Source organism: Adiantum capillus-veneris, chromosome 23, assembly GCF_014529385.1.
Source record: "Adiantum capillus-veneris isolate H3 chromosome 23, ASM1452938v2, whole genome shotgun sequence".
NCBI classification, from domain to species: domain Eukaryota; kingdom Viridiplantae; phylum Streptophyta; class Polypodiopsida; order Polypodiales; family Pteridaceae; genus Adiantum; species Adiantum capillus-veneris.
The window spans coordinates 56-14,371 of NC_140953.1; the positions used below are offsets into that span (position 1 = coordinate 56).

Below are 14,316 nucleotides of genomic sequence, written 5' to 3' on the forward strand. Positions count from 1 at the left end.
TGGATATCCTATGTGCTCATGAATGAAACACAGCCTATAACACTCACACTCTCCAAATCAAGACCAAATGTGCTTGAAACGCACGAAACTCAGAGGGTACACTCTACTTACCAAGAAGTCACTACCCTATCGACTCTAACTTAATACCCTGCCTATAGCCACTCCATGCAGCAAACATGTATGAAGATAGATAGTGTATTACAGGTCATCGTTTTTTGTCACTTATGGTCCTAACATGCAACTCTACTCATCGTGAATCCATCGGTATAAAGAACTTGTGAAACAGACACAATGGTTTGCAAGATACTCACTTGAAAGCTCGTGGGAGATTGCTTTACAAGCGACAGAGCTAAAACTTGCAAGATGGCATTGGAGCGTAGCCCTCGTCGTTGCTTATTTGTTGGTGGTGTCGGCTTTGCAATGGCTCCTCCGTTTGCGTAGCAAAGAGATAAGACCTCTCTCTCTCTCTCCTCTCTCTCTCTCTCTCTTCCTCTCTCTCTTCTCTCTCTCTCTCTCTCTCTCTCAAATCCTTACAAAATATCCCTACGTCTCATGAAAATTAAAGAATAAAAAAGTGGTGTAGCTTTCCTGTGTTCAGCCATCAACAGTCATCTAATCCCCTGAAGCCTAAGGATTATTTCTTTGTACTTTGCAATGAAGTAAGTAAGCAAAGGCATGCCATGTTACATAGTCTTGTCCCAATCCTCCCAATTTCTTTCTAGTTCATTTTGAGAGAGAAATTATTTCACAAAAATACTCTCAAATTGAGCCCAATCCCCTGGAATATTCCCTGATGCCTTGAGCCTCATCCACCATTTGTAGGCTTTCGGCCCCAACAATAGATTAGCCTCAAGTGGTTGGTACTCAAGTGGGGTGTATTTTAGCCTATGTAGGTCTTGCCATTTCTGCAGAAGGTATAAATAGAATCTTTGTTTCTATCTTTTTTTCTTCACATTAAAAATTGAGGATATTTCATGTTTTGAGAATAGGGTTGTCTCTAGTCTTGACTAAGTATCAAGAGGAGGGAAATCAATCTCTCTTTACATAGTTCCATCGTCCCTGGACGTGGAAGGCATGTTTGGATCGGTTGGCACAAAAGACTGTGTCATCGACTGCTTACCCTTTTGCATACACTCAGTCAACTTGGTCATTTAATCTTTGAGACTATCTAGAGTAGCCAGAAAAGCATGTATTTGTTAATTTGATGTTATCTACCCTATGCACTATCATCTCATATTGCTCATGAGATGGCACATCCCACTCTTCCCCCATGTTCTCAATCCCATACATATGTTGGTCTTGGTTGTTGGTCTCAGTTGGTTTTTTTATTTTGGTCTTTTCCATTTTGTAAGTGTTAGGTGTCAGGGCTATGAAGGATGATAGCGTGTAGGAGCCATGGCGAGGTGATGGCATGCAAAGCAGAGCAGAGAAAGCGTAACGAGAGCAGGAATCGACACAATGTAAAAATAGAACAACATGCTATATTATTTATATTCAAAATCCTTTTACATATATGTAACCACTTTGGCCATGCACACTCCACCAAGACAGTGTTCCCACATGGGTTTGACACCAGATTGGACTAGGTCTTGAAACCCCCCCCCCCCCTTGACAACAACATAGGTGTGTGCGTGTGTGCACTTCCCTCGGACAACAATCAAAGTGAGCCGACAAGAACTCCACCAAACATAAATGGGAGGTCTTACCACTTATGTGTGGCAGTGTCTATAACCCTTTACAAATTTTTTCCATGGCAATAACTGAAAACAAGGCTTTGGACAGAAAACTATATGGTTGTGTTGATAGTAGACAAAACATAACAAATCTATGACACTTAACAAGGAAAATTAATTTTTGTACGTCGTGTTGTTGATGTGCCGAGTGCTTGAAGCAAAGCTTCATGTTCTGCATCAGTTGACATATTGCCAATCGTATTTGATTGAGAAGAAAGGCCACTAAATTGATATATATGGCATACACATGAGAGAGAGAGAGAGAGAGAGAGAGAGAGAGAGAGAGATGTTGCATTTAAATTTACATGAAAAATATCGACTACATCATTTGACTCATTACCTTTGTCAGCTCCATATAAGAGTGCATCGTAGTAGGACTGTCGGGGGGGGGGGGTTGGTTAAACCACTATTGAGATTCTCTTTTTGGCCTATCCAAAGGGCTAACGCCATAGTGATGTGTTCCGTTTTTTCTTAGTGAAAAATCTCATGTAATTTAAAAAATTAAAATAAAGGATGAAAATGTTTGATTGGTTAGTGATGTAGTGAGCACTTATGAAAAGGTTACTAGTGGCAGTGAGTGGGTGACAAAAGATATCGAGATAAGTATTTTTCCAAGATTATATTTATTGAATGTGCTCAAAATTAGAGTCTAGCTCCTCTTTTCTCGTGTTGAGACTCGAGCGAATGATGGAGGGGGGCAGCAATTAGTCCCGAGGAGGGGGGACAGACTGTTTCCCACTAGAGAGGAAAATCTTTAATCTTTAATCTCGTGTTGAGGTGCGGGTGCTCTCTCTCGTGTTGAGTAGTTTGCACCATTGCATGAGGTGCTTCTTGTGCCTATTGTCGGCATGCAGCCGGGGGACGTGTGCAAAGCATGAGCAGGAGCAGATTAGCAGCAAATGCATGCAGGAGCACTAGGCAATGTGGTGGTAAATGGTTCGCGAAGGGGTCAGAGAGCAGGAATGATCCATAGCTGAAGGTGTACTATAATGAGCATTAAGTTTATTAGCAAGACAGAAGCCGAATTACTTGCTATCGTAGACTCACGTCTATACTGTTGTGCAGGTGCTGACCTTGATCTTACACTCTACGAGCATACTTCATGATGATTCACTCAAGGGCTGAGCCTGCAGGTTTTATAACAGGCTGGAGTAGTATGCCAATGGATCATGGGGCAACTGCCTTCGTGCCTTCAACTTCTAGGTTATGGTCTCGCAATCTCCATTTCTAGAAAGGAGGGACCTGGGCCTGGGCCAGAGCTGCCTTCTAACTACCAGTTTGCTGGCGCTGACGCTCCAGATCCTATATAACCACCGTTGTACCAGTGATATGGCCTCTGATCACACGTAAATCGGCGCCCCTGCCCTACGGTAATAAATTAGAGTAGTATTACGGAGTAATGGGCTTGCTATACCCGGGCGATCAATTTTTGATTGCCTTTCTTTTCCCCTGCTTAAAAGTCCCTTTTTGCGGTTTCTTCTTGCAGGCCAAGGGCAGCGGCAATAAGAAGAGAGATGCACTCACTCTTTATAGAATTGTCCTCTTCTCTCTCTCTCTCTCTCTCTATCTCTCTCTCTCTCTCTCTCTCTCTCTCTCTGTGTGTGTGTGTGTGTGTGTGTGTGTGTGTGTGTGTGTGTGTGTGTGTGTGTGTGTGTGTGTGTGTGTGTATCTCTCTCAAGTCTCACATGAACACATGTGTCAATTTATAAAAGACACCTCAGAACCTCCGCATTCTATTCACTCTTCGCCTAAAAGCTAAACAGAATGCTCTTCACTCCGATCTCCCTTTACCCTCACCCTGTGTAAACACGAGTCTTCAACAGCTCTCTCTCTCTCTCTCTCTCTCTTCTCTTCTCTCTCTCTCTCTCTCTCTCTCTCTCTCTCTCTCTCTCTCTCTCTCTCTCTCTCTCTCTCTCTCTCTCTCTCTCCGTGTCGTGCTTTTATCCGGCAATCTATCTCGGTTTTTCAATTTTAATCTGCGTAGCCTAGAAGTTAGAACCTGCGCAGGAATTGTTCTGCGATTTAATTAAATGGCCAGTCTCATTGATATGACCACACTCAAGGAGACACTGAATCTAGGATACATCACACCCAGTTAAACGAACGCTCTAATGCCGTGCTTGTTTGCCTCTTGTAGGCTTGGGATGGATGGGCTATTCTGAGGGGGATAGCATACAAGCTCTATAGGCCTTCACATCAAGAACTGTGGTTGCAGCAAACCCTACGACGCTACTTTTTTTGGGCAAGTATTTTAGAGATGTAACCCTATTGCAGGTATTGGTTATTCACTCAATATTTAAGTAGCATATTTTAGGAATTTGAAGGGTACTTCAGGAATCTCCACAAATTAGAGTATTTTGACCATTTGTCCTAAGTTTTACTTTAGTCTCGTCTTCTTGGTGGTAGGGCTCGAGATTTATCACTTTTTTTTAAAATGCATAAATTTTTATTGGCTGAGCACATAGAAGATATTCATTGCAAAGAGGTTTTCTCTCTTTGTGCTTCTCTCAAGCTACATCTGTGAACTTATCCCGGGCTCGATCTCATAGTTTAATATTGTCTCCTCTCTCTCTCTCTCTCTCTTCTCCTCTCTCCCCATTGCAGGCCTCGTGATTTTATCACTTTTTTTTCTCTTGTTAATTTGGAATTAAACAAAAAACACCTATCAATTGACTCGTCGGGTCGGGAATGGTTATGCTTCTCGATGTGCTTTGGCTTGGCAAATGATCGTGCCTCTATATGCACTACGCGCTGTGCTCTCTTGTGTGAGCGTTCCAACGCAGACAAGCCGCACAACTCGGATGAAAAGGCTTAGCGCCATAGCCAGAGCTAATAGCCACTGCCTAATTTATCATTAAGCAATGACGCATAGAGCTGTAAACAAGCGATAAGCAGCGAGCGAATGGATGAGGACTATAACGTGCTCTGATACCAGTGTTGGAGCTTTGCACAGAGCTGTCTGCGAGCAGGCTGTGAGTTGTCTGCGAGCAGGATATGGCGATAGAGAGATCCACTTGTTAGCAGGAAACACACACACAACACACACACGGCTATGGCGAGAGAGAACAAGAGAGATCCACTTGTTAGCAGGGAACACACACACACAGGGTGGCAGACGCCATGAGAGGGGAGCAAGAGGAGCAGCGTCGTGATCACAAGAAGTTTTGGACAAATTCTGACAATATTTCTCAACATTATGAGCTTCTGTGAGGAGTGCTCCGCATACCTAGCTAAGTACGATTGGGGACAGGGACCGCCAGCCCGGTTGGGGGGGGGGGGGGGGGCGGGGGGGGCGGCGGTCCCCTGCCCCAATCGTACCTAGCTAGGTATGCGACGCCTCTCGAGCAGAAGCTCATGATGTTATCGCGGCCCGGTGGGGGGGCCGGTGGTCCCCTACCCCCAATCGTACCTAGCAAGGTGTGCGTGCCTCTCGAGTAGAAGCTCATGATGTTATGCATTGTATGAAAAACATTGAGAAAGACTCGGTTTTCCTACATGAGAAAATTTCTCAATCTTCTTGTGCATGCTTGGGTTCCGTTTCTCCATTTTGGCACCTAGCCTCTGGCCCCTTATCAATTTGTAGGGGCGGTTCCCACAGTAGCCACGACCCTTGCCAGGGTAGTGTGTGAATGTTCTAGTCGGTAGGATACTTCACAAATACTTTTTCTTGACACTGGTTTGGATTGAATGGAGGATTTGTGCTCAACGAAAGGTAAAAAAGCCAAATTTTGATTCGAGTATAAAAGTTTTGAAGGCCATAATAACTTCTTATATCAAATTGGATTTGCTATGGTAGCAGTTCATGGTGGGCTATTTTTATTTGTTGATGCTTTCTCAAATTATTCTACTCCTGACACAACCACGTGGGCACACTTTCCACCTGACTTGTTTTGGCAACATTTTGAGATCATTATTCTCTTTATTGCATCAAGGAATCGCAAAATATTTGTATTGACAACCATGGGTCTTTGCTCTTCTTCACTCCCTCAACCACGACAATGTGTGCCACGGGTGGTAGGATCTTCAGTGCGGGTTGAAGCGCACAAACCTCGAGCCTATGAACGGTGTTAAAAATTTCAAGGCATTTACTGCAGCCTATCTATGGTCAAGGATTTGAAACCCACCACCACGGCGACGACAACCTGCGAATTAACCATGCTGGTTCATTGAAACCTACACAAAATTCGCAACCTTTAAAAGTTGATGCTTGTTTTACTCCCCATGTCCTTATTTACTTTTCATTTTTTTCTGCATCCAACATCCTCACACACATCTACTTTTGTGCCAGGCTTCTTGTCGTCAATCCCACCACTCTAGCTTCATTTAATACCTTGTGTGATGTAGTGTTGAAGTCCCTCAAACAAGAAACTACAGGTTTGTTACTATTCAAGGAGAGCTAATCCATACAGATTCCTTTGTTTCGTTTGTTCTCTGCAACTCGAGAACATGAAGTTGAAATCACTAATAATCTTGGACCACCATGCTGCAGTGATAGAATAGGACCCGGCGCCCGTACACACCGCCTGTCACACCCTGGAAATTGGTTCGCCAAAGCATCTCCAACTTAGTTATAAATCTACATACCCATGGGTTTCTCAGCAACTCAAAGCCCTCTTCTAGTGCCGAACACTTCCTATTGCTTCAGTGAAGTGATTTTTGCCTAGAGACAGAGACCTAGATTGATAAATAGGCCGAACACTTTCCTATTGCTTCAGTGAAGTGATTTTTGCCTAGAGACAGAGACCTAGATTGATAACTAGTGCCGAACACTTCCTATTGCTTCAGTGAAGTGATTTTTGCTAGAGACAGAGACCTAGATGAATGATCATTAAGAGATCGAGCTCTGCAACAAGCAAGCGTTCCAATCAATCAAAAAAAAATAGTCAAGGAGGCAATTAAAATGAGGCTGCTTACCAGAGACTTACATTCCCAAAGGGAAACATGTGTTTAAGCAAGACCCACCAATGATTCTAGCTCACGAAGCCATAAGTATCATCCTATGTGGCTGGTCTAGCATGCTGTTCATTAGAGTGAGAGTCAAGGGGGTCTCCACCAAAGTTTGGGTGTTGATGCAATTCTGCATATACAAAGGTTCGGTAACCTACAGAGGTTCCGAGTTCCTTTCTATTTCAGTGGAATGATGTTTCATTTATGACACTCTAAACGGCGAAGAGAGAGTTTTTAACGTCGTAGGAACAATAGCAAGAGGCCTCAAAGATCTATTGACTCAAAGACCTCTTAGCCAATAGGGAACCAAGATACCAATCTACCACACTTTAGTGATATGAAGGTTATTCAGTTTCCTCGCTTTCTTCACTCTCTCCCACACACAAGCACAAGCGCGAGCACGAGAAGTTTTCATCGTCATAGGAACAATCCCAAGAGACCTCAAAGATCTATATGACAGGGCTTGAACTCGAGACCTGATACTCAAGAGAGAACTGAGATAACCAATCTACCACACTTGGTGGGAGATATTCTCACAAATGAACCTTGTTCTGGCTTCATTGGCAGATGTAGCTTTCTTCCTTCTTTCTATCATAAGTAGTTGGAAAAATCCCAGTACGCTACTGAGGCTCACATACTTACTCAGCACAACCCATATTTTCTTAATTAGTACCAATTAAAAGTAATAGCAGCACAGAGACCTTCAAATTCGAGATCCCATAAATCGTATCAAAGATTGAACGTGACTTCCACCAAGGCTAGTCTTGCACAAGAGAGGATCTTCAAGTTTCAAGCTAGCATATTCAAACCAAGGATAAGTTGTGACTATCAAAGCACCCACACTGCTCAAACTAACCACCACAACCTTCAATGTATGCATACCTCGGAGAAAAGGATACCAAAAGGAGGCTTCAGTGCACTTCTGGCTAACCTTTATCCATAACATTGACATATGCGAACGCCTAGCATTTGCATAAATATTTTGACATGCTAACATCACGGCAGCATCATTGGGCTGTAGTTGCAATGCACAATCATTTGCTCTTTTGCCCAATTCTACATGGCCATTGTACTCGCATGCACCTAGGCAATGACAGCCAAAACACTAATCGGGTTGCATCGGCAATCTTGACAGCATACTCTCCACCTTGCCAAAATCTCCTGCACGACAAGAAGATCGGCCATGATCACATAATGTTTCAACTCCGGACATAGCCCACATTTCTGCTCATATAGAGGAAGAGTTCAAGACCGCCTTCAATGAGTCCAGTATGACTACAAGCCATTAGAAGAGCCAGTAAAGGTGATCTTGAGGGCTGGCTGTCTCGACAACACATTTCTACAAAAGACTCTAAGCTTGCCATGAGGTTTCCTTCTCCTGCAATAGCTGTAAGCATTGAGTTCCTTGACTCCATGCGGGCTGATGTATCCCATCAAAGACTGCTTGGCAATCTATCATCCCACCACAACATCCATTTGCATGTATGATGGTGGTTTCCACAAAAGAGCTCTGGTCAAGGCCAGAACAAAGCCGCAAAAATGGATATGCTGGACAAACGGCTATGAGACCGCGTCTCGCTACATGCTTGCAAGATGCAAACGAGAGTGATACCATTTGCTGCCACCCCTTGCTTTTGCATTTCTTTGAATAGTTCCAAAGCTTGATCTCCATCCCCTTGCTCGACAAGCCCCGACAGCATTGCATTCCATGATACGATTTTGCGTTCGCGTATGCGCCAAACACGTCGACTGCAGTTATAAGTCTTCCATGTTTGCCATACATGCGCGTGAGAGGTTTACCCACAAAAAGATTTGTTGTCAGACCTCTTTCCTGAGCTTCACGTGTAATGCTTGACCAATATCAAAGGATGTAGACGACTCTTGTGCAACTTCATCTTCCTTCTCTTCCAGTGCACTGGCAGCTCGTATCACAATGACAAAGGTCTGAGGATCTGGATTGGCCCCAACTTTAGAGCATGTGTGTAAATAATCGCAATGCCAACTTTCCCTTTGCCTGTTCAATGTAGGCAGAAAACATTGCATTCCATGAAATTACACTGCTTCCGGACAGACTGGTAAAAACTCTTTCTGCTTCATTTTAAAGCTCCACACTTGGCAAAAGATGTTATGAGAAGAGTTAGCTACAAAGACTTGAGAGGAGAAACCCTCCTTTTTAGCATCAGCATGTAATGCACGAACAATCTCAAAAGAGATCAGTTTTCTCCAATCCAAGCTTGATGTGGCTTCATCAGTATCTGTCAAGGCGCTGCATGCTTGAAGCGTGGTGACAAACGTACGTTCAACTGGACGCACACCTTCCTCTACAACTGCTGTAGAGTCGCATGGCTGAATTACTATAACGTTGTTCAAGATAAACAAAAAGCAAAACATTCCATGTGGTAAGTCATGTTTGGAAAATGAAAGAAACACTTTCTGAGCTTCCAAAACTTTCCGACACTTCCCATAAAAGTTTATAAGTGTATTGCTGATAAAAACATTGGCAGAAAACCCCAACTTACAAACGTCCATATACAACATCTGGCCGAGGGCCATTACACTTCTCAACTCCTGTTGCATCTCATCCCTTCTTCTATACAAATATTGCATGCTGAAGAGTGCTCACAGCTGTCCTTTCATCCAAAATAATGCCTGCATCCACCAGTCTCTCTTAAAGCATTAAAGCCTCATTACCTAAACATTGATCGACATAAGCTGACAATTACATTCCAAGATACTACATCCTGCTGAGACAAGCCATTGAATAACCTTATCAGCATTATCAATTACTACCACACTTTCCACTCATACTTACTAATATGCCACCTTTGTAGGCATCTAAGCAAACCCTCTTTGCTTTGCATCTTCATGCAATGCCTGACCAATTTCCAAAGTATGTTTCTTAGATAATGCGCTCCTAAAGCATCCACTTTTTCCTCAGCCAAGCAGCAACATGCTTGAAAAAAGAGAACATAAGCTTGTGCATCCAAATGGTATCCTTCTTTGAGCAGCTGCCTATACCCTAATAAGACCCGTCTTCCTTGACCTTGTTCAACATTAACTCTTAAGCATTGTGGTCCAAGTAACTACATTGTGCTGAGATACCTGCTAAACACACCCTCCGCCTTTTGCAACATCACGGTACTTGCCATACATACACTGAGGGTGCTCGCTACGAGAAGGTGCGAAGTGAAACCTTTCTTATGCGCGTCAGCATGGAGTGCTCGACCAACATCAAAGACATCAAACTCTTCCTCTTCTTTATTGCAACATGCTTTGATTGCCATGACAAAAGTGAGCTCATTCGGTTCCACACCCTCCACATGCATTTGCCTGAAGAGCAGGTAGAGCCTGGCTTGGTTCACCATGTTCTATATTAACTGTAAGCATAGCATTCCATGACACTACATTGCAATGCTCCATCTCGATAAAAACAGATTCTGCCTCCTCCATGCTTCCACACTTTCCATGCATGCTAAGAATGGAGTTTGCAATGTATAAATTTGATATAAGACCTTTCTGCTTTACTTCAATTTGTAGCTTCCGGCCCACTTCTGGGTCTGGTATATTACTGCATGCCTTGAAGAGGCTTACATAAGCATAGCGATCCGGTTCATAAGCATCCTCAAGCATAGATTGATACATTTGAAGCGCTTGCTGCCACTTCCCACATCCTACATAGCCACAAATCAAAGCAGACCACGAGGAAACAGATCTCTGTCGCAGTGTGCGATGTATTTTCCAAGGCATCATCGACACCTCCACAGCGTGCCAGGTAATGAGCAAGGAATCACTGAGCAGCCAGCATACTCTGTCCTCTGAGATCCCACATGCGCTGCCACTTTCTTTGCAGCAAATAGGGCCTTCTTCTTGAGGCAGGTATTGAGGAGGGAGATATAGACATCATCAGAGAGACCTTGAGTTGTTTTAGCAAGGACCTGGAGGGCTCGTTCAAGCTGATCATTTTGGCAGAGAGAGAGAATCTTCTCATGTGATGTGTCCTCGCAATAGGGTGTGAGGGTGCATTTTGAAGAGTTCCGAGCCTGCGGTAAATGATTGGGTAGCAGGGTCTCGTCCTGGCGACACAGAAGCGGCTCAAACAAACGCCTGAGGAGGCCCCCATAGAGGGATGATGCACCCATCATTCCAAGCTCGTGCTCGTGCTCGTCTCGTGTCGACTTGTTAAATCCAGTGAATCATTTCGCGGTTTGGAAATGCGCGAAGAAATTGTCTGCCACTTTTTACCACATATCAAGATGAAGACGAGTGAAAGATCTATTCAATTCTTTACGAATGAAAAAACTGGGATTGAAATCCCGTTTTTTATGGTAACACTTAGACTACTTCCAGTCTCCCATTTTGTCAACTTCTTACTACCCCCACTTGCCAAACGAGATTCTTTCTCTTTATTTATATTTAATTGACAATAGATTTCTGGATACCTGTTCCGACGGGAACGGAGTCGCCAATAACAACATTTTCTTTCAACCCCTTCAGCCAATCAATTCGGCCGCGAAGGGCAGCTTTAGCCAATACTCGAGTGGTTTCTTGAAAACTTGCTTCCGCCAAAAAACTAGTAGTACTAAGAGAAGCCCTCGTCATACCCAATACAATAGGCTCGTAAAAAATTGATTTCTTTAAAACACGATTTATACGTTCCGCCTGTGATAACTCAACAAGCTCCCCAGGAAGGAATACATTAGTTACCCCATCTTCAGACGCTACGACCCTAGATGTCAATTGGCAGACAATAATTTCTAGATGCTTGTCGCATATCCGTACTCCTTGAGACTCATAAACTTTTCGAATTTGATCAATTAGAATCAATTGGCAATGCTCCATACTTTTCCAGCACCTAGCAAGTGACTCCAGGGATTCCCAATTAATTTAGTAATATTTTGACACCATTTCTCAAAAAGATCTCCAATTCCTGCTGAAATAGAAGCAATGGAACGGGACTCCAGGAGTTGCTCAACCTTTGGGAGACCTTGAGTAATGTCTCCAGATTTCAATCTGTCATACGGCAATGTTATTAACGTATCTCCTTCCTCAAGGATATCCCGGAACTCTTATGGGGATTTGCTCCCCGGGTTGCCAAAAAGGTTTTACCCGTTCTCACTAATGAATAATCTTGGTGAATGGCCATGACCTGGCCAGATTGGAAACATGTCCGATCTCGATGTAGATATCGACTTTCACTGATCGGTAGTCCTAGACTAATTAACATGATTTCTCGACTAAACACTCTTGTCGGTAAATAAGAAGGTTTGTCCAAGAAACCCTTTTTAACATAAAAATTTATGGGGCATTTCAGTAGTAATTTACTTTCATCAATCAGATAGAAATCTTGATGTTCCGACTTATCTATCGAATAATCAACGAAACCTTTTCTGGTAGAAAGGTTTTTGCCGCCGAGTGATAGATGATGGGGAATCGATGAACAAGAAATAGGGGACAAAGTCCCCACTAGACCTACCTCCTCAGCTTTCCTCTGGCCGAGATTGGAACTTGCTCTTCTAGCTTTAATCCATCCTCTTCAACATTTGGATTTGCATAATTTTCTGAAATACATTTAGAACTCAGTGAGATCTTTTTTTTATTCTCGCCGATGCAGAAGAAACCATCTTCTGACCCGTAGAAGTATTTCCCAATTTCTCCTCCGCAACCACCATCCCTCGTATCAGTAACTGAATTATTACGGGACAAATTAAATGGCGACAAGATCAGGAATGATGTGGCTGGTTCCAAAGTCAAATGAATGATACCCTGACAGTTGACAGCTGATTTACAACAACTGTTAGCCAGATCAAGTTGAGGAGGAGATGGTTTGCCAAGAGGCGTTGATGTTCGAAAGATTTCATCAACCCTGACTCCTCTTTGTGTAGGGGGAGATACCATCGGATTTACTTGAAGAAAAGTTTTGAACAAATAACTTATTTTCACACTGATAAGAGAGAAATAGTTTCTTTTTCTAGGAAGGGTTTCGTGCAAATATTTCTGCCATTCAATTATCAAACAAAGCCGAACTAATTGAGTAGGCACATCGTTAATTACTTCAATTTTTTCCCCATTTTTGCAACAAATGAACGAAAGGGTCTTGGCTTTTGCGCGTCTCTGTGTTTTTGGTTTGTCAAATCGAGATGCTACTTGTGCCAGAGAATCGCTGGATAAGTTATACTCGCTAACTGGTGTCATCGGGACAAAGGTTTTTCCTTTTCTGCGAAATGTAAATGGTTGTAGGTAAATCCAATTTTTGACTTCAATGTCATCCGAAATCCTATTACCCGGCGCTAGTAATGTATTACCCCGTTTGGATATATTAATTTGCTTCTCTGGATTATAAATATATCCAGGGAGAATTCTTATTGTAGTAGCATCTCTTGATCTCTTTCTCATCCGAATCAATCCACCTGATTTGGTAATAATATTGTTAGTGATTTGCGCACCTTTTTTAACAATAGCATTATTTGTCACCAAAATAGACGACGAGGGTTCGTGCGTAAGATAAACCTCTTCTGGAATCGGGAAGAAATTTCCTTTTCTAACTACCCTGCACCAAGGACGAGAACTTTTATTCCCTGTCCCACCATCTAACTGGAGTCTCTTCGGATTGACCGGTTTAATTTCTACAGTGCCATACTTTATGATCCCTGAAACGATGGTTTGATACTCGAAGTTTTCATAGGTGGCAAAAATGTGATCCTGATCCGAACCATTGTTTAATTGAACATTGATACTTACAAAATCTAATTTTTTGATATTTTTTTGGCATCGTTCCATCAGCAAAGAAACCGAGTTTTCTAGCTCGGCCCGCTCCAACCAGACATTTGAAAGGATGTAATTGGATCTCGGACGTTTTGACCAATTTGAAAAATATTTTGAATCGGTTCCAAATTCTTGAATCCCTTTTCGACGATCTACGCAGTTACTAGCACTGGCTTGTGCTTCAAAAATTCCCTCCGAGTGACTGCGTATCCTTTTGATAGGGTGGGGTTTTATCCTAACTCTATCTTGATCTTTATGAAAAAAAGAGTTCCCATCAAATTTGGATGGAGATCCCGAAAGAATCCATATATGGCTCGCCTCTCGTACGAGACGAGCGATATTGCAGATGGAATCACGGACATGCCAAACAAATTTACTCCAGTGAATTTCTCCCCTCGAGTTTGGATAAATAGGTTTTCTAATACATTCTTTGGGAGGAAACTCCTTGGCTCGTACTTCCGCGATAACTTGTTGCGACTCAACATATTGACCAGTTCGAATCATAAGCAGACTCTGGGCTGGAATAAGAGAATTTTGTGTACCGACGGAATTGCCAATAAAGAGGGGTAAATCGTTTCGGCACATCCAAGCAGGATGCCCGTGCCTCGTACGCGTCGGATGAAGTAATCTTTCGTCAAATTTAATAAGTCCATTGAATGGAATTCGTACGTACTCCGCAATATCCCCTGTAAATACCCCACCTGTATGAAAAGTCCTCGATGTCAATTGAGTTCCCGGTTCTCCAATTGATTGACCCGCAATGATACCAACGGCTTCACCCAATTCTACTAAATTGCAATGGGCAAGGCTCCAACCGTAGCAGAACTGACAAATCCGGAAAATGCTTTTGCATGTCAAAGGAGATCTCACATGT

The 14,316-nt window shown here is 43.0% G+C and overlaps 1 pseudogene; it reads right to left on the bottom strand.

The window, feature by feature from the left end:
* Positions 1–7,606: 7,606 nt before the first annotated feature.
* On the bottom strand, positions 7,607–10,832 carry LOC147427310 (pentatricopeptide repeat-containing protein At4g19191, mitochondrial-like; annotated as a pseudogene).
* Positions 10,833–14,316: the final 3,484 nt, after the last annotated feature.